Raw genomic sequence first — 22580 nt, 5'->3', positions numbered from 1 at the left:
TAATTATTGAATTTAGGCGTTTCAATCAGACCCGTTGCCACAGATGTAGAAAGCCAAGCGCCTAGCTACGCAGTCTGCATTTACAAATATTTGTGACAAATATGGGTCTCTCTGAAGGGCTCGGTGAATTCAAGCATGGTGCTGTGAGAGGAGGCCACCTCTGCAATATTTCATCCCTGCTAGAAATTCCACGGCCAACTATAAGTGGTATTGTTGGAAGCGTTTAAGAACAGCAACCACGTCATAGAGCGAGGTCACCGAGGTAAAAGTCACCAACGCTCTGCTGATTCCGTAGCTGAAGAGTTCCAAACTTCCACTCACGTTAATATCAGCACAAAAACTGTGCGGTGGGAGCTTCACCAAATGGATTTCCATGGCCGAGCTGCTGCATGCAAGCCTCACATCACCAAGTACAATGCCAAGCGTCGTATCGAGTGATGTAAAGCACGCCGCCGCTGGACTCTGGAGCAGTGGAAACGTGTTCTGTGGAGTGAATAGAAAAGGCACTTTTCTATTCCAGCATGATTGTGCCCCAGTGCACGAATCACGGTCCATAACGACATGGTTGGATGAGTTTGGTGTTGAGGAATGGCCGCACAGACCCCTGACCTCAAACCCATCGAACACCTTTGGGATGAACAGGATTACGACTCAGTCCTTCTCATCCAACATCAGTACCTGACCTCACATATGCTTTACTGGATGAACGGGCAAAAATCCCACAGAAACTCTCCAAAATCTTGTGTAAAGCCTTCCCAGTAGAGTGGAAGCTGTTATAGCGGCAAAGGGGGAACAACTACATATTAATGTCTATATATTAAGAATGTGATGTCCCAATACTTTTGTCCATATATTTTATAACAATGATATTAATAATGATTTCCAACTTTTTTAACGTTTGTTTTTATGAATAATTAGCATCCTTCATAAATAAGATGAACACATTGCATTCTGCACTAGTCTGATGTTGGCTTGTTTTAGAGACACCTTAGTTTCAGCTTTTTTGGGGGGGTCATACTCTATTTCTTTATACACATTGCAAATTAGTTAATTGTCAACATAATTTATAGACTGTCCAACTCCAGTAAGCACTGACTTCAGAAAGAGCTTGTCTGGCCCTGTATAATGTATAGCTAAAAAGACTTGGTAACCATGTCTCATTTCCGGCCTTCTTCACACACGACATCTTGCAAAAAATACATCCGTTATAATAAAATAAATAAATGGAAAAAAACGCAATACTTTTGAAAACTGATTTTATCTGATAGAACTAGTAAAATATGTGGTGGGAGAACTGAGCAAAGAGTGAATAACATTCTTTTTTTAAAGACCAAAGAGTTGACTGGAGGCAGTGTATTTTATATCTAGATCTGGAGAGGCCCTTCATTGATTATATTAATCATTTAACATTCTCATTTTGCACAGTAAATAAAAGACACCCTGACTACCCAGCATGAATGGGCTATAAATGAATTAGAAGTGCTCTTACGCTTTGATTCTTCTGTGTCCAGTCTCCATGTAGTCTGCATTCTTGCTTTAATTGCACAGAAATGTAAGCAGCTAATTAAAATATTGCCAACAGCCCTAACAAAGCCTAGTTTAATGGCGTCTGTACTTTACTTTCCCAAGACAGAACCACACAACACCCATAATGTGGCCTGCATTGTTATCCTCCCCATTGTGGAACACACTAAAGTCTTCAATATCAGAGAAATTACCTAATACCTAGGTGAATAATTAAGATAGACACTATTTCTAAACTAAATAAAGATATGGTGATAAAGAAGAACTGAGAAGGATTTCTAAATTCATCTCAAAACTGCCTATAGCCTGTCCTTTGTCGGTCAATGTAATTGTTTTTTGGAGACATTTTGTTTGGAGTATTCTAGGTTATAGAAGCCATTCCTCAGGCAGAATTTGCAAAGTCTAATCCTGATGAGCATCTGTCCTTTAATATTCTCTCGCACTTACAGGCAGCAAGAGACATTCAAAAATATTTGGGCATATTAACAAAAGCAGGGGCAGTAAATTATTAACTAATAATTCTATAGAACTCTAGAAGTTTAGATGGAAAAAGGGATCTGCTATAATTATTACATAAATATCTGAATTACATATCTCAGACATTTAGTCCAAGCCAGGTCGTGTTCCTGCTTTCTCCACTAACGTTCCTCATGGTGTCCTTCAGGACCAGAATCTAATAAAATGCAATGTCAACGTTGGGATGTCATTATAAGGACATTTTTATGGTAACACCTGTTATTTACAGTAACATTTTAACATGCGGCTTAAAAAGCTTGGAATAAATGTTGTTGCTTTGTGTTGTATGGAAGCATCTGGAGGGGAATTCATGAGGGATGTTCTAAGGAGGACAGCTTCAGAACATCTGCTCAGCTTCATTTCTGACACATGATTTTGCTGGGAGATTTTGTTTTGATTTTGTTATTTTCTCAAAGAATTCTGCCTTTCTCATTCTACTCTTTGTCAGATGTCACTTTGTTTCTCATTTCTACAAAGCAGACAGAGCACTATCAGCTGCCCTTTGTGTCTTTCTAGTTTAGCCTCTGAGAATAGTCCTCTGCAGACTGCTTTCTATTCAGTAGGTTATAATTACAGACCTCCATCCAAACGTGACATTTCTAAGAGGGAATATAAATGATGAAGAAACCACAGGAAGCTTTGCCTATGATGACGCAGGAAATGCAAACGCACATATTATAAAAGCTTTAAAATGCATGCAAAACAGAATTACTGCGCTTGAGAAACAGGGCTCTCACCAATTGTGTTTAATATGCATTAATACAATCGTACGCCTCCCTATGTTATATACATTAGATATTTGTATATAACAAAGTAATAAAAATGCAAATAGACAATAGATGGTCTGATTGGTTCCAAGTTCCCCGCCATCATATTGTAACACGTCCCTATGTGTGTGACGAGGGCTGTGGGGAAGGAAAACACTGCATGAAGAATGAAACAAAGTAATGAGTCGGGTATGAACAAAGATAGCTGGGTTTAGAAAGCACCATTAGAAGGCTACCCACAATTCCAGGTTGTTCAAACTTTTTGTTCTCAAATCGATCATATTTAACACTATAGGCACTGTGATCGTGGAAGTCCTGAATATTTCAAGAATGCAAGGTAATGTATCACATATGTCTCATCATTATGTCCCTGATCCCTATAGAAGAATGCATATTAAGGTAATCGATGCATTTTTTAATAGGCATTGTTCTAAAATGGAAAAAAAGCACTTTCGTGACACAGAAGAGACTTCCCTGCTGCAGCAGCTTCCCTCGCCATGGTACGACTGTTTTTGCCACTGACTGTCAATCAGTGACAGGAAAGTACTCCCATAGAAATCAACAGGAGCACCTTCCTCGCATGCACATGGGGATCTGAATGGACACCTGGCCGCAGCGGTCACTAAACTAGCGCTGGATCTAACTGGAGGTGTATACATCAGATGCAGGAATATGCGTTCGCCATCCTTAAGCTGTGTATGGAAAAGGGGTAATGTATATCCGGAGAATTCTGCAGAATCCCCTCATATATTAGTAAAAGGGCCCACACAAAAATGTAAAAGGACCAGACAGCTGGCGTGTCCTTTTAGAACCCCAAAGTGCCTAATTGCTCAATGCTACCCCAATGCCTTTATTGATGTGGGAGAATACATACGTTAAAGGAGATGGGTGTGGAGAGGGCTATGGCCAAATCCTAATAATTCACAATGGGTGCAGAAATGGTTAACCATAACGTTGTATTTTCTCGCAGGGGAATCGAGGCTTTATGTTGTGACAGCTCTAACAGTAACCAGACAGGCTGCTGCACCATTACAAATGCATAAGCGGCCGAGCCGTACAATGCTTCTTGCATATGCCTTTTATCGATTTTTGTATCCCACTGGCAACAAGGAAATTTTGTTGCAAAATGTATTTGCACAATATTAGATCAATAGCAATTTTTTTTCTTAATGACATAGAAGCTAAGAGGACAGCTGAAGTCAATGGGAGATGGATCTGATTTGTATCCAATATCTTGCAATTATGAGACGGTATGAAGGCAGAAATGCACATCAGGGTTTCAGGAAAACATTATATATTTACATTACCATGACAAAAAAACATAAGACAATAAGCAACGTTATATATTGTTTTTTATGGACTGCTGATGAAGAGCTCATTGAAAATAATTATTGAAATGAATAACCATTAAAAGGGAAATGCCATGAAAAATAATATTTTTCTCCTTAAGCATAAATTCCAGTGCTGTATACAGTAACGTAGGTTAACGTTGATGAAAAAATGGTTTTATCTCATTTTGTCCCTTTATCTGCAGACCTAAAGGCTGCCATCACTCATGTGATATTGCTGGGGAAATGCTAATTAAGTCTTTCTATCATAGATCTCCGTTAGTCAGAGTGTCCAGCTGGGTGATTAAGACTGAACCATTCTATTGTTTACCACAAGGCAGCATGATAAAGATGCTAGGTAAATTGGGGCAAGATCATTGACGTATTCCTGGCTAGGCCCTAGGCTGCTGCTCAATGTGTATAGCATCTGTGCATCCAATACTATTTTACAAAACAATTCGGAGGCCAGATTATTATTATTATTATTTATTGTTTTATATAGCGCCATCAAATTCCGTAGCGCTATATAAAACAGATCACGGTGATAGCTGAGTGGACCCCCCGACGCCTCTCCTGCCACATGATTTATTTACAGCCGGTCAGCATCGGCACTGGCTTGGCAAGGGTTCCAGCGGGGTCTAGCCCTGCGTGCGTGCGCATTAAGCAGTCCTATTTAATAGTTTATTCTTCAGCCAGTGGTGCAAAACATTTCAATTTAAAGATTCCATGTGCAGGTGAACAGATTCCCCTTCAAGAGTTTGCATACGAATAAAGGGAATTCGGAGACATACATTTTCCATTGCCCCTAGCATGTCCAATGCGTGACCCCTTTGTTGAGGACACAGTTACAGGTGGGGCACCGGCACGGCCACCTACCCCCAAATTGCCAGGATTTTACATCATATTGTGGAGCTCTGCTTCAAACATTGTGTAACCACATGTTAGGTCTTTATGCTCGTGTCTGGAGTCATATTGCAGTCATATTCAGCCGGTGGCCACACGCTACTGCACCCAATGTGCCACTAGAGCGTGGGGAGTATGGAGTAATGGTAATTCTGTCCAATGATTGTCCTCTGATTAGAACGGCCTAAGATGGTTTGACACAGGAGGACCACATATATGTCCCTATGGGTGACTGGTCCTGGCTATAAGCAATGAAGATCATATGTCATGCCACTGTTTCTGGTTTGCAGTAATGAAGCACCATGTCACCTGCCCAACAAGCATTCTTCTCTAGAGAGAGTGAGTTTCAGAATAAACCCAGCCGCGATATGTTTGTGCCTTTGGCATGATAACCTACTGAAGACCTTAGCGTTTCCAATAATGGAAGGCGGAGAGTCTGTGGGTACTTGGTGTATAGAAAATGAATAATCATATAAAGGAAATGACGTGATTGTTCCTTTAATTGGAGAAGACAGATAAATACATGACAGGCATACAGTTGATAAATAAGACCAGTGCTGGGTTGACCTTTAGGCGTCAAAAGCGATTGTCTAGAGCACTAGGCCCGAGCTGAGAGCCTGCCAGGGTCCAGCTATAAACAGTTATAGAGATTAGAGGATCTCTCCAAATATATCTTTACCAGTAAAACAAAGGGGCAAAGAAGGAGATACACAGAGCAATAGGATCTCCACTCCTGGGAACAAAAGAGAAACAAATCTTAAAAAGATTCTTAGACCATAAAATGTTTGAATCTGAACTGGAAAAGGCATCAGTACGATAATACGATGATATTATTGCAGAACGGGCTCTGTTTCGGTTGGTGCTGCTTGTCCTTTTGTATAAGGGATGATAAATTAAAGCTCGCTTTGCATTACATCTGTATGGGATACTCACCGGAGCACTGCCCTTATAATGAATGAGTTTGTGATGGTGAAAGTAGTTCAGGTATTTACACATCCCCAACAGCAGACGATACATAGCTGCGCTTCAGATATCGGATTTAAATCTCCACTTGAAACATTTTCTCAATAAGAGGTGTGAGGATTAACAAACAATTTTCGCATTAACCCCTTAAGGACAATGGGCGCTCCCTAAACCCATTGAAAACAATGCATTTGTCATTAAGGGGGTTAAATTTCATTGTTTATAAGTGTTCCCAATCACATTGCCTTGCAATTCGTACACGTGCTAAGATTTATTATATGAAAAAGGTTGTACAAAATTCTCCTGTAAGGCAACAAGTACAGTGTGAATTCATTTGAATGTTAAAACAGACCAGAAATCCAGATTCCTAGAAAAATGTGACACCTGTAACACATCCAATGTAGTTAAAGGGACACTTTAATGCAAATAAAAGCTGTGTGGCCCCTTTAAATTTCCGTTTTCCAATCGCATGGGGGGGATTCTGCAATTGCTAGTCCCCCCCAGCTAAATGCCATGTAGGAGGTGAATTTGGATGAAAATGGGTTAAACTGTCACTTTAAACTTTGACATCACAGCTCTTATCATAACTCAATTCATTCTATAAAATGACATGGAGCTTGTGCTGTTTGTTTGTCATCCACTGAAATTGTTTTCTTTTAGATATTAAGCATAAAAGATAAGAACATGGAAGCTGTCCTGAAGTTCTCTACCTTCTTTTCACGGACCCTTAAAATGACTGCCACATTCAAATGGCAATGTAACAACAGGGATAGATATGTTATTGGGGGGGGGTAATTATGCAGATCCTGAGAACTGGAAGTTAAGATGACTGCTCCCATGGTATATTATTATTATTATTATTATTATTATTAACTTATTTATTCATTTTAATCTGGGGTTGTTCAGTGTATAGAAATGTGAGATTTAGGAAAAGTGGCATATCTGCTTCAATCTACATCTACCCCATAAATTACATTATGCGCAAACTAATTCTGGAAAGACGATACATTTGGGCAAACTCAGATCTCTGTTACATCTCTGGGACTGTGACCATGTGAAACTATTGTCATTTGGAACTACAGCAAAGAACCCGAGAGAAAAAAAAAATAGACAAGCTACACTTCTGGGAAGAGGGATTCTCAAATAACTGGAGATTTCCTACTGAGCCTGCCTCTGTGGAATATAAAACTACAAGAGAAAGCAGATGTAATGCGAAGCTCACACTGGGATCTGCAATCTAATTGTTCCCGGAGCACATTATCTTGACATTTAGAAATATTGTTTTTGAACACTATTATAACACATTCAAAGTTCCTGCCTTTTTGAGATGAATAAAAATCCGCAGGGCTTCAAAGGAAACAATGACTCATAATTACTTTTTTTTTTTTTTTTTACAACAAACTTCTCGCTCTTGTATTTTTCGCCTGGTTAATGGTAAAATTAATCCATTGTATACAGCTGCAAAGATTTATCTCACGAGCATCATGTTGTGCCTATAAATGTTTTATAATGAATACTGATCGTTGCGGACCGTCTATATAACTCTGGATCTGAGTATACTGAATGGTGCTAAAAACAATCCCGGGTACGTGCTTCCGTGTGATATACCTGCTCGACGTGGTTTTCCATCGCTAAAGCTCCTTATTGTGCTCTAGCGCTGCAAGCTGCAAAGACGACACAAAGCACACGAGTGCCTAAGGAAGGATTCCTTTATTCATCCGCATACAGGAGTATTGTTGGAAAATGCAAACTAACCAGTGGAAAAAAATGCGGCATAAGCCTAAAACAATAAAGGTTATGTTCACAGCTGTCCGCCACCTTTCTTGTTAATTACAATTAGTTTTATGTTGCCGCTAGCAGTATGTCTACACCTTGGGGAAGTCCAATGGAAAAATGATCTTTCAACATTTAAAAGAGTTTTGTGTACCGTGATGTAGTGTAGCCCTGAACTGTATGTTTCATAAAAAATCACCACTCTGAAATGACCATTTATGGAGAAGTCCTGATTATCTGATAAAGTCTGTTGCTCTGTAGAATTCCACTAGTCAGAGGTCCCTGTTGAGTGATTAAGACCGAGACATCCTACATTTTTACACAAAGCAGCATGGCTCCCAACTATCCCGCGCAAACCGACTTTGACTCTCTATCATGCTGTCCCGTCAAGCACTACCTGTATCCCGCTTTAGAGGACAGAGGTAAAGCTCGGCTGGGACACTGGAGAACGTATACTGCGCATATGTGGGAGGTATGGAAAAATATGATAAGGATTTGATGCGTTTGCTAGGTTAACCGACTGCAATCTTGAAACAGCTTCTGTACCAGTATGTGCTACATTTGTGCAAGTTATTGCTCATATTGTATATTGTTCATTTTAATGTTATTGTTAAATGTGTTTCCTCTCTTCATTGTAATAACTCAATCTAATGGCACACTGCAGATAAAACGTTAGCTGAGCTAAATATATACATGTAGAAAATATACAGAACTGTTGTTCTTTTGTATCAAACATACACTTTACAAATGTTTTTTGTTTTTTTTTAAGTGACACTACTAATAAGAAACTATGGTAGGGGCTCCTCTGTAAACCCGTCAGTAAGAGCTCAACTTACTTAACCCCTTCAGTCCCATATGGACGTACATGTACGTCCAAAAAACGCATCCCAAGAATCCCATATGGACGTACCGGTACGTCCATAGGGGACTGAAGATAGCAAAGGAAGAGATGGGAAGGCGTGCAACAGGTGCCTATATAACAAATACAGAGAGGAGTCAGAACCTCAGATACTTGTTTGTGTTAACCCTGTTATAGCCATATGGGCGGACGTACAAATCAATTTATTTAAACAATTAAAACACAGTTCCTACATCCCCCATTGAATCTTCTTTCTGTGTCTGGGGTGAATTTACAGTTTATACACTTCGTGCTGCGTGTGTACGTGTCTTATACTAAGGCTAGAATCAACAAAACATGATGTATTCAGATCGTGTGTGCCATCCTGTTATGTATTCATTTAGTCTTGTTTGCAGGAAGCTAAAATGTATTTGGAAGAGAAAAAAAAATAATGAAATCTAGATCAAAGACTGATGTTTGTCGCAGTCAGTTGCCAGACAGTGTGTGTGTGATTCATGTAAACTCATCCACAGCTATTTAAACCTGTCTTCTTGCTGGTCTTTTTTGTTTATGGTTTTATTTTGTATGTATAAAGAGACGTATAACTACCAGCTCATCATCTATCAAATAGGAAAATAGAATCAGCGAGAACATTTAAAGGAAACCCAGCCATCATATAGATTTAATGCATATGATAGCTGAGTGGACCCCCCGACGCATCTCCTGCCACATGATTTATTTACAGCCGGTCAGCATCGGCACTGGCTTGGCAAGGGTTCCAGCGGGGTCTAGCCCTGCGTGCGTGCGCATTAAGCAGTCCTATTTAATACTTTATTTTTCAGCCAGTGGTGCAAAACATTTCAATTTAAAGATTCCATGTGCAGGTGAACAGATTCCCCTTCAAGAGTTTGCATAGGAATAAAGGGAATTCGGAGACATACATTTTCCATTGCCCCTAGCATGTCCAAAGCGACCCCTTTGTTGAGGACACAGTTACAGGTGGGGCAGCGGCACGGCCACCTACCCCCAAATTGCCAGAATTTTACATCATATTGTGGAGCTCTGCTTCAAACATTGTGCAACCACATGTTAGGTCTTTATGCTCGTGTCTGCAGTCATATTGCAGTCATATCAGCCGGTGGCCACACGCTACTGCACCCAATGTGCCACTAGAGCGTGGGGAGTATGGAGCACCCACCGGGCATTTGCCTAGTGTGCCAGATGACCGGTCTGGGCCTGCCTGACAGCCTCACTAAACAAATATTCATATTAACATACTGCATGGATGTGCATGTAGCCAACATTGGAGCCAAGTGGCAAGCACATCTCTTGCACAGCATTTATATAAGGGTAGAGAAAAGGGGCAAATGCACGTAGCATATCCTGCACACAGTGCATATGATGGCTTCAGGGCCCCTTTAAGGTTACTATTTCCTAAATGAACACTCAGGCCCATCAAGAAACTCAAAGTGTATGTCTAGACTGTTCCACCAGAGAAACATCAGAACAGGGCAACAGCTGCAGGCATATGGACTTTCGATACACATGGAATCTGTTTAAGTTTTGGGGTTTCTGCTCTTTTAATTATATTTTTTTTTACCAGTTTGTTAAACGTGAAAGACGTTTCAGGATTTTCATTTAGCTCTTTAAGTGCTAGATAATGAACAACACAAGTTGGCGAAAGTGACGTCAATGGATCTGAAAGACATTAACGAGCTGAAAACCGAACAATGATTTTTTTTTTTATAAAAAGACATCAGATAACAGCATAAAGATGCTGGTATGATTCTCTGAGAAACATGTAGTACACAGAAGCCCGATAAGCTTTCGGGACATAATGCACCAACTGAATGATTAAAAGAAGAAGTATGTTTCTTGTGGCTGCCTCATTAATCATCAAGAAATAGCAAAAACAACAAAAAAATGTTTTCCCTGAAAAGAATGTTCGTGATGAGGATCCATCTGCCTTATTACTTCATTATGAAAGCTGCTGAAAAGAAAATTAGAACGACCTTGGGAATTTATTTATAGAAATTTGAAAGTTTTGAAGGCCTTCCACTATGGTGAACAAGATGAGTTATCATTGAATGAGTGTTCTTTTTTCACAATTCAGTTTTTTGGTAGGTAATCCAACAAAATGCGTGTCTAACCCGGAGCCCAGGGGTAACGTTGTTTCACCCCGAAGACTCCATTCAAACCATTCCTGATTCCTAAAAGACTGTACGTTTCCCAAAGACGATAATATAGTTTGCTCAGTGATCGCTATTAGCTCATGACTTTGCGTGGAATATTTGATGGTCAGTTGATCCAGATCCTCCGGCACTCCTAACTTTAAGTGTACCGTGATCAATATTGTCTAGCAAGCCATTAATCTCATAAAAGATTATGATGACATCTATAAATTCAATTTATGTCCCCTCTCCCTTCTGTGGATTACTTATTTGCTAAGTAATATCTGGAGAAGCAGACAGAAGATTGTAACTGGAGGCAAGAATACACACCATTACATATCTATGTCGCCGAGCATATTAAGTGTTTCCTAGATGCTTGCATGATGTCTATAATGTATTTAATATAGTTTTGTACAATAAATTTGAAAGTTTGGTGCTATTTTAAAGAATGGTAAAACAGTATTTTACCTAATATTTACCTGTTATGCAGTTAGTCAGAATATGTTACATACATACAGAAATCTGGAAAACCAATAGCCATTTTAAGGTCCCCCCCTTAATTCATAATGCACCTTACTTATAGATATTCCCCTCTGCCCCCCGATATGCCATTCTGCCCCCCCAGATATGCTTTATGCCCCCTAGAATTGACACTCTGCCCCTTGATATGCCACTCTGCTCTCTAGATATGCCATCCCTCCAGACTTACCAATGCACCCCCAGACTCCCTGGTGTCTAGCGGGGCCGGTTGGTGAATGTCTGCGGAATGCACGCAGACAACCTCCACTGCAGGCACTTTCCGGGGATTCTATAACTGAGCACCGGAAGGTTATGTCACGCCGGTGCTCCGTTTTAGAAGCCCCTAGAACCACAAGGAAGTCGAGAAAAGGTTATACCCGCATTTTTTTTGATCACCTCTGCCAACGTTGCAACTTGGAAGGATAAAGATCAGAAGCGGGTCTTAAAAAATGATTAATAGTCGATTGTGTTTAAATATTGTACTTAACATATAAACTAATCGTCTTCGGATTTGTGTATGAGTAACAGAACCATTGTACAATGTAATTAGTTTTTAATGCAGGTCTCGTAAACACGGCCTCATGTTTTTGTTTGCTACGTGTTGGTGGTTTTAGGATTCTCATGTTATAAATATTAGAATTTGATGTTGTTGTTTACTTCTTATTTAAAAAAATAAATGGAAAAATAATTACTATTTTCTTTTTCCTACTGTATCATAGAAACGTATCCGACGGGCTTCTTTTCTTTTAAATACCAATTTAAATGAGAAATCAATTCCAGTTTTAATAAACAGTTGTGCTCTTTACATACCCACACGGAGACAGGAGAAATGGGGGACGAAACCGTACATAATAATGCGTACCGATAATAATTGGTATTATAAAAGTGCTTGCAAATAAACAATTTCCGTGTTTCCATTTGACTCATATTGTTCTTTTACAATAGAAGTATATTTTGTCTTTCTAATAATTATTTGTATACAGTTAGGATCACAGGCTGAAAATCATTCCTCGCCATTAACGTTAATGAATGTAATGTCAGATTACCCCAAACTAAAAGGGGCTGACAAGCTCTTCCTCTATCCCATGTGCAGTGGGATGGGGTAATAAAAGATTAACCTGGAAAGGTATAGAGACCATCTCTACCCCCTCAACCCCCATCCCAGCGCCAGGTGGGATGGGAGAATTTAAATAACAAATATAATCAGATGGAAGGCAAAGAAGGCTATCTCATATGACCAATGCTCCCGTGCCCCCCCCCCCCTATACTGTGGTGTGGATGGGATAAATATCTTAATAAAATTTTAAAAATAATGAACTCAATGTCCACCTCCCTTGGCACCCAATGGGCGCAACCTGTTAAAAAAGAGAACATATATTTAGGAACCATCCTGCACTGTCAAACAATGCCTTTGAGTCAACTTATAAGTTGAGTCCTACTGTATGGTGACCTACAGATGAGGAAATGCCCTTGCCCTGGACTTGCAAAATATAAAGCATGCACTTGTATATAATCACAGACAAAATGCATATTACTAGATACACAAGTTGCTTAGGAACTTGCTTAGGAGTAGGAATGGGAGGAATGAGAGGAATGAGAATGAAGTTTACAAATTAACCTTAAGTATACACTATCTGGTTGTGTAGAAGACACATGCGCCAGAACATGAAGTGTAAATAACATGTAATACACGTCTAAATACTTTATATCACATACATAGCTATTAATAGTACGCAAATTCACATAAGATGTCTTGGAAAAGACTATCCATGCCTAACCACATCACGTAAAACAAATGTGTTCCTCTGTGGTAATTGCACATTTTGAGAGGTATGCATTTACCTGCCATCAAAAAGCATCATATCATTGGATATTCTAGAACATTTATATATGAAATGTAATGCGGCTTTTCTTTGAAAGAATGGTTACCGCAGTATTTTATAAGCTACAGTAACAAGCTTTTACTTCATCTGGTTCCAAAGTTTCCTGCTCCTTTTTCCTAGGAGGATCTGAGTTAATATATACCAAAAACTCTGGTCTTAATTTATTTCTCCTGAGGAAAGTATTTAAAAATGTCCATTAGTCTTCCCATCCAAGTCTATAAATATTGGATTTCAATATTTCATTATTTTATACACAGCTTTTAATCTGAACAAGTTCTAGACAATACACATTTTCACTTAAACTTAATACTGCAGAAATTCAACATTCTCATTATATGAGTTAAAGCAAATTTAATCTGCAACATATTCGTAGACTGCAACAGATATATATATTAACCCCTTAAGGACAATGGGCGGTCCCTAATCCCATTGAAAACAATGCATTTTGAGCCTGTACATGTACGGGCTTTGTCATTAAGGGGTTAAGGAGAGCATACTATTTCTCTAACCATATGACATATGTTAAAAGGCATATCATGGGGCACAGTGGCATATAGAGGGTTAAAAGGCATATCATGGGGCACAGTGGCATATAGGGGGTATAAGGCATTTCTGGGGAAGAGTGGCAAACCAGGGGGCAGATGTGCATAACGGGGGGGGGGCTGGTTGGCAAATACGGTATTTAACAAGATAGATCTACTATTATATCTGCAATATGTATCATACTAATTATAGTAACACTATTAAATATTATTGGGTAGAAAACATGATAAAATACCTCCAACGACAAAGAACGTCACATACAGTTTTGATACCCAGAAAATCTGATTTAAATATCTTAAAGTATACCAGTTTAGCGACGTGAAATGGATATCCAGCTTCATCGTTGTTTTTTTTTAATGATTCTCCCTTATAATGTTGTACAGCATTTACATTTTATTGCTAACCTAACTAAGCTCTGGTCTTCTGATCTGTGCAGGTCCTGGGCAGCTTTTTGGTAGCGTGCCTATTAACGGCTGGCACAAGGAACCATTTGAAATGTAAAATAGAGTTTCCCAGAACTCGCAGCATTAAAAATGTCAATTTACTGATAGAACCTCATTAGAGCAGATTATGTCAGAATGTGTTTCCGAGGGCCCGTACCTCGTATGTGGGCTGTTCCTTTAACAGCTTTCCCCGGCTGGGACCCAAATCCTCCAGTCCCTCGTTCCTCCTCCTATTTTCTATGAGTTTAGAAATTTGCTGTTTATGAATAAATCATAAAGCCCTAAAAGTCACAATTATAAACACAGAAACAGCTTTATGAATGAAACTGTGTAACTGTGGTTAATTATTATTCTTTCAAATAGTTATTAATTTACTTAAATAACTAATCTAAGACCATTCCAAATCTTTAGATCTTTAGATTGCCTTATGTACATGGCAGCAATCGTACCTACCGAGGCTCCTACTGTCCCACTCTTACAGGCCCTGGGAAACATTGGCTAGTTGGGGAGAACCTCTGCCACCCCCTGACTGGCCCAGTGAGCTCTAAAATCAATGGAGGTCTATGCCATTGGAGAATATGGCATATGGCCTCCTCACGATCCTCAGAAGTTGAGGGTAAGGTAAGGCCTATCTCACTTCCGCCTTTTGTCACACTCTTCGAAATAGGTATCCTCATTTGGCCAATTTGGGGGGTATGCCGCTGCATGTTAATCTCATGAATCCTGCCTGCCCCCCAACATTTCAGGTGTCCATATAGAGATGGTAGGCCAAGAGGCAGGAGTGCGTCAGGCCAGAGGTGTTTCAGGCCACCCACCCACATTTCTCTTTAACAGCCATCTTGGGGAAGCCTGTAAGAACAAGGACACTTGGGAGGTATGCGCGGTAACATGAATACAGTATATATGGATCCAAAAATAAATACATTTTGACTATTTATTTTATCCCAGTTACTGCCTGCAATCCAGTTTGTAAAACATAGCATGTATGATTCATATTTTATAAATAAGAATATATAATGATTTAAGCAGTGTCCACGGAATGGCTTCTGTTTCCGGAAAGGCACTGGGGTGGGTTGAGCATCCACTGGGAGATTTATTTACTGGCTGCTGTCTTCTTAACTTACGATAAATGAAAGGGCTTTTTTAATAAACAGCCAAAATGATCGTCTCCATCTAATTATGGAAACAAATTGAACAGCCAGTGATCCACGGATTAGAAGCTCCACACACTTACGTAAGTAGAAATCTTTTTTATTGAACAATATTAAAAATCGTCACAATGGGGGGGGGGGTTGTCGAACACAGCCAACTTACGCGTTTCACGCTGACTGCACTTAATCATAGGTCTAAGGAGCTTATAATCTGTGGGGGATGAGCTCCTTAACAAGCCATGCTCCGGAAGTGCGTAGAAGACTAATATAAATGGTAATTTACCGTGATTGGATTTGTGGCGGCAAGACAAGGCGGCAAGGACTGTATGGGACCTTTAAGGAGGCAGCGGACAGTGGGCCGAGGAAAAATGGTGAGTGGGCTGAATTTAGTCACTTATTACAGCCGACACTGTCAAGCGGTTTATTGTGTTTTGCGGTATTGCATTTAATTATGTACTTTTTTTTTAGTTAGCAATTACTACTATAGACCTGCAAAGGTTAAGAAAGCAAGAAAATGGAAATAACCATTATATTACAGAAAGAGTAAAATATATCTATGTACCATATACTTAAAGCGACAAATGTGGCCTATACCCAAAGGTTCCATGTAAAGTGACTCACTGGTTACAAATGCTATGTAGATAGGTATTATTATTTTAAGTAATTAAAAAGACAGTCTACATAAAAATGAAAACAGAGTCTGATGTCATATTATATTAATGAAATCGATATTTTCGATAAAGATACTAATGGTAGTATGGTCCACATACACGTTTGAAAATTCAGGTACGGGCCCTCGGAAACACATTCTGACATAATCTGCTCTAATGAGGTTCTATCAGTAAATTGACATTTTTAATGCTGCGAGTTCTGGGAAACTCTATTTTACATTTCAAATGGTTCCTTGTGCCAGCCGTTAATAGGCACGCTACCAAAAAGCTGCCCAGGACCTGCACAGATCAGAAGACCAGAGCTCAGCTTTTAGGTTAAAAATAAAATGTAAATGCTATGCAACATAAGGGTTAAAAATCGGGGTTAATAAAAATTTATAAGAATGCCAACTTTCAAGCTGGATCTCCATTCCACATCGCTAAGCTTAGTGTAATTTAAAACATTCAAATAACAGCTTGATACCGTTATGTCTGGTATCCCACTTGCAGTCAATGTTTTTTGTTGTTGGAGCGGTGCTTCTCCCGGAGAGTGCCCAGGTATAGTCATACCTCATGACTGTCACAATATAAGTTGGACAGTCCCAATTTTCAGGCACTGTCCCACTGAGCTGCCCCACTGTTGGCTTTTGTGGGCAATCAGGATCATGCTGGCTGGGGAGATCAGAGGACCTCTCCTGACCATCCCACAAGCTATGAAATCGATTGATACCCGGGCTTTTACAACACAGACCTCAATCACGTTTCCCTCCCTGCTCCTTGTGACACACAAAAGCTGTTCACAAAAAAGCATGTGGTACCATCCCTTTAAGAAGAATCCCTTCACAAAAGTACAAAACAGTTTCTTGATAGATTCTTTTTTTATTGCCGTGATAAAAAAAAAAACAAGTAGAGCGTTACTTCAGTAGAGCACCTAATTAGCCTAAATGGAAACGCCGAGATGCTAATTATTCTCCAGTTCTTCTCACAAGCGAGATATTCAAGTCAAGAAAGAATAAATGTTTTGGGGTTTTTTTTATGTTTCCCGTTAGTGAATATATCTGTTACCTTTGCAAAATAATAATTTCGTAGTTCATGGAAAGGAAGAAAAATGATCCAGAAAGATGTTTGATGAACCGTTGAAAAAAGTGAAAATTGAGTTTGTTTGGATGAGTGCATTGCCACTGGCCCATTAATCCAGACTGCAGGACGGATTGCCGCATTTTGCCTTCTGCAGAGTTATTTTATCCACAAGTTGGTTAGAAATATCCATTACATTGTTTAGTGCTAAAATTCAATTTCCTCCCCATAACAATAGGGGATATATTGAAGGTGACCTTGCGAATAAAATATTGTTAATATATCTGGATTTTTTTATTAGTCTATAAATATTCATGTAAATAAGTTCAAGCCGCGTCTCAGGTGCAGAGTTAGTACCAAAGCAATCCAAAACACACCATCCTATTAGAAAAACCACAAGGGTATTCGGAATGAAGGAAATGATAAGATTTATATATAGGTTGTGAAATGTCTTTTCTTTGCTGAAGGCAAATTCTCATATCATATCCTTGTGGTAGAGGTAACTCTTACCCCATAGCGTGGAGCAGCTTTTCATTATAAGAGTTTAAAAACAATAATTTTTCTATATTTTAGGAGTTTGCATTCCTGGTAATTCCCCAATATATGCTCTGGTTTTGGTGCCCCATTACCGAGACTAATGTGTAACTCCGTTTATTAACGCCATTGTATAAAGCACAATATTTAGGTCCAAGCCTAACAGACCATGGCAATGATTTGTAGTTAGTTTTCATTTTCATAATGTTTATCAGATTGTCCCAAGCAGCGCTGTTGAAGAAATTCACAGTTATTGGGTCATTAGAACACCTTACAGAATCATATAATCCATTAATTGCATTAATACCGTGCTCCATATATCACTTGTGGAAGCCTGGTCCCTGTGCCAAACAGAAGCTTCATTTGGAACCAAGATCCGGATGTTCGGTAATGTAGTTTGTGGATCATGGAGGCCCCTGCTTTGCTTGGAGGGCCTGTCTAGTATGTTACTGTGTAAGTATGTTAGTATGCTACTGTTTGTAACCATGTTTCTGTGTGTGTCTGTATATTTGTATGTATGTGTTTTGCAATGTGTGTAAATACTGTATGTTAATGTGTGTAACAGTGTGTATGTGTGTTAATATGTTACTATGGGTTTGTAGGAAAAGCTTGGGGCCCCCACTGTAAGTCTTGAGGGGGGGCATTGCTTTTTAGTAAACTTTCAGATTATGATGACATTTTAGGATGATCTTAATAGAATCACTATGCTAAAATAATAATCTGAACAAATAAAATAATGTGGTACGGGGATATTGGCATACCTCCCAAGTGTCCCTATTGTTATGTGCTTCTTTCCATCCCTATGTCCTTCCTTTCTAAGAGCCCAGAAAAGTTAGTAGACATAAGTATATCACAGTGTTCTACTGCCCTATGGACAATAATTTCTCCTTCATCCCTTTTGCTTTTTATATTTTTTTTATTAGTTGTGTAAACAGTCGCATAGAGTTCTAACTTGCATTTACAACACATAAACACTAATAACGATAGGGGACGGGGCTTTACTAAGATTTTTTATGTGGCTTATTAAATTATTGATAATTGTAACCTATGTAACTGAATATGGACTGTAACATAGTATTTTATTTACACATTTTCAACTTTTCATATTCCCCATATAATAAACCTCAGAGTTGCTGCTGTTTTCTGATTTCAATTTGGTGTAAATCAAATTTAGTCCAGATCATGCAAATCTGCTTCTGTAAACTGACCTCAACTGTCATCTTAAATTCACTCAAGTATAATAAAAAGAACCAAAAAACAGAATGTCTATATGTGCGTGTAGGAACGGGGAGAACTATTATAATACTGACTTTCTTTTAGCAAGCAGAATACAAATGTAATAACTTACCTTAAGCAAAATCCCTAAGTAAACTGTCTGGCTTAAATTAGCTATGGGTCATGAAGAAATGGGGGGCACTTTAGTTTTCATTTGGCAGTCCACCATGATAAAAGGTTTCCAGTCACTACATGTTAAACATTAAGGATTACTGCCTGGAAGCAAACACTCAGTATCATTATCACATGGCATGTCTCATCGTTGATGGTGAATTCATCCAGAGTGCTTGGAACTCTACACTTATAAGTGAACATTAGAAGGTAATTCTGACATGATGATTAGTCCCTAGACTGATGGTGTGCAACTCTATACTTCACAGGCAGTGGGGTTTGACATCCTTAAAGTGTCTAATATATATATATATATATATATATATATATATATATATATATATATATATATATATATATATATATATGTATGTAGAAACCGATTTCAGAGGCAAACATTTGAAAAAGTATTGGACTTTCTGAACTTTCTTTAATCTTATCTGTGGTGTGTTATTCATACTGTAGTGGCTGGTATAAAAATAAAAGCAGCTTTTAGTATTATTAAACTCCTTAAAAACTGCTTTCATTTATAGAATTATCACTATTGTGGTGACAGGCAGCCATGTGAGTCTACCTGTATCATGGACCAGTCATTGGATTATCTTTTTTTTTTTTTTACTTTTTTGATATTGGGAGAACTTGTTGAACTGTAAGCATAAGCCTTTCTTCTTTAACGAAAGACTTGCATGTACATGCATCCTAGGCGAGAAGAAGACTACATTACAGCAAAGTGTTTTCCCTTTTTGTGATGGAGGAATGTTGATTTGCTACAATGCATACAATGGTCTCCTGGTCATTTTTTGTCAATCAAGTATGGTATACATGGATGTCAGTGAAAGGGTTAAACTCCCATCCCAATAAGCACAGGCTGGGGGGGGTGATGGGTTATAGGCGGGCTTAATTAGCATCAACTCCCCTGCAGTGGATTGTATGTAAGTCTAGTGTTCATTTACGTACAGGGTAAATGCAAGCTGTCGATAGTGAATATGTGAGTTGTGCAGATTTGTTTTTACCAACTTGCATACACTGACATTTTGACCCTTATGAGCTGAAAAACTGATCGTATATATATATGTATCATATTTAGATACAGTTATGAACTAGACCTTCAGATATCCTGTGGATGAAGCTATAATGTCTCATCTTTAGGATATTATTAGAGCTGGCTATCATTAACAGCAATCTGTTTCTGCTTAGTTTCACACTTAGGCTCCTGACCTGAGGGAAGGTCAGGGTCATCACCTATAAAAGTAGCGAGGAAGTGATTGTTAGGTCATGCCTTCAGCCTGCCTTGACAAAGTCACTAAAGACTCAGGAAAAAGGTCAATAAAAGCCATAGTTTGCTTGGGGCATGTATATGTTCTTACATTATTGTGGTATCCCTGGCATCCCTGTGAGGAAGGACACCTCACTATGCAGAGTAAGGAAATGGCTGTATTTCAGAGAGCTATTATCCTGTCCCAAGATGAATGATGCATGAGGTCTTCAACTATGTTGACCCACCAAAGCTACAAAATCTTGACAAAGAACTGCCTCCTGGCCGCACCTCTAACAATACCGCCCTAAAACAAAAGTGTCCTTCTTCGGCCATTTGTTGTATGTGAGCACATTTGATTAGTTGGACAACTGCCCCATGACACATTCCTCCCTAGACCAACTAGGCAAATATATGCCATAGAGCCATTTGTCTGTCCCAATTCAGCAAGGCAACTTGCCCAGATTGGGAAGACTGACCCAGCTACACTACATTATCATCAATGCTTAGACCTCCACGTCTCTACCTGCACTATGCTACCCTCTGAGACAGAGCACCGTGGCATGATGTCACACGTCCTGGCACTTTGCCACAAAAGCATGAACAAGAGGAACCCCCTTGGTGCAGCAGGTCAGTTCAAGGACAAACCCCTACTAAATACATCAAAAGAACTGCAATTTTCTCTTATAGCCAAGGCAACCCTGTCTATTAACTGAATCTGATTTCATTGTTTTGCTCGCTTGCACTTATGGTAATTTAAAAGAGGCTGGATAAAAGTAATGTCTGGCTTAACATTTAAAGACAGTAGTAATTGTTTCTGGACTTCAAAAACACAGTCACATTTTCCTCCGGATCAGCATCATCTGTTCGAGTTAACTGTCACAACCCTGCAGATCCTTCTTGGCTAAAAATGTATTTTGGCTTCCCATGGCAATGAAATCGACATTTGCCCTTGATTTAAGGCACACCTGCTCAGCGTGAGTACTGTTTCTTCCTTATGTCGTGTTGGCAGCTAGGGGAATGAAAACATCTTAATATACATGTATGATTTCATGTGGTGCTTTATTTTAGTTTGACTAAACTTTAAAGAAATAATAAAACTTACAGGAACCCTCATTGCTTCGGTGTTGTATACCCTACCAGTACAGGGTGTCCATCTCCTCTAACTCTCTTCCCATCCAGGGATAGTACACTAATCTGCCCATTTTGTGTTTGTCCAAAGTGTTCACAACACTTTAATCCTTGTATTTGTTCCATACATGGATGTGCCTTTTGGTACAAATAACAATGGAGGTTACATTACGATCATCCAAGTATTTTTTTAATCTTGCAATGAGCATCGCAGACTGTTTGTAACAGAGTGTAGTTTGAAAGTTTTAGAAAATACATTGTTTTCTTTGTATATCGAACATAGACCATTAACTGGCCAGGGCCCCAACTGAGCCCAGATAAACTAAAATCTGGTTCTAGGAGGGCATCATCTACCAAGAGACCGATCTTATTATCACTAATCAGTTGAGGACTATTACTCACCAATTAAATGCTCCCCAGGAATACAGGACAATGTCACACAAGGGAAAACACCGACTACAACCAATCATTACTGTTCTAGCTAACGCAGTAAGAATTCCATCTGTTACAGATGCCCCCAACATCCAGCCATCTTTACTGTCACTATAATCACCAGCACCAGCAGTGATTATAATCCTTCTGCCAACACTGGTAATGTAGTCAAAGTGTGCGATGTGTCTGTTGTTTCAATTTAAGTCAGAGCTTACCAAATCACAGAAGTCCTTTAGATCTGACTCTTCACTTTACATGCATTGTTATAATGATCTATGTGTGAAACTCTATATGGCTTTTAAAAATATCAAGCAGGCTCCTAGATTTGTATGCCTGATATTTTCATTTGGGAACTAAATTTGTTGCCTGGTGCCCACATTCAGTCTCACGCCCTCCCATTCTCACTCACACTCTCACCAAACACACCAGCGTATTGCCTTCAGTTCAAGTGAGGGCAGAATGCCAAGCTTTTGGTGACGTCCTCTCCCTGGATTGGGGGATCCGGAAGAAGACGTCACCACAAGGGCTGCCATTTTGGTGGAAGTTCCCTCCAAAGGTCACAGCTCCCTGGGTGCCTGTTTTTCTGTGTAATCATTTAAAACAGTACATTTACATATATTTAATGGGGCGTTAATAACCTCGCTGTTCTGCAAAACGGTAGCAGAGAAACTAGCTGTTTAGATAAAAAAAAAAAGTCTAAAAATATAAAAGGGGTCTTTAGAATAACTCAGTTTAAAATAATACAGGGAGCATGAAATAGAATCCAGGTTGTGTAAACACTTGACCGGAGTTT

General features: G+C 39.2%; 1 protein-coding gene across 1 annotated transcript in view; it reads right to left on the bottom strand.

The window, feature by feature from the left end:
- GPC3 (glypican 3) overlaps positions 1-22580 on the bottom strand; it is a 131247-nt gene that overhangs the window by 85411 nt on the left and 23256 nt on the right. The window lies entirely within an intron of this gene.

This window comes from Spea bombifrons, chromosome 8 (assembly GCF_027358695.1).
Source record: "Spea bombifrons isolate aSpeBom1 chromosome 8, aSpeBom1.2.pri, whole genome shotgun sequence".
Lineage (NCBI taxonomy): Eukaryota > Metazoa > Chordata > Amphibia > Anura > Pelobatidae > Spea > Spea bombifrons.
The sequence above is the reverse complement of the archived record's forward strand: the minus strand, read 5'-3'. Positions and strand labels throughout refer to the sequence as shown.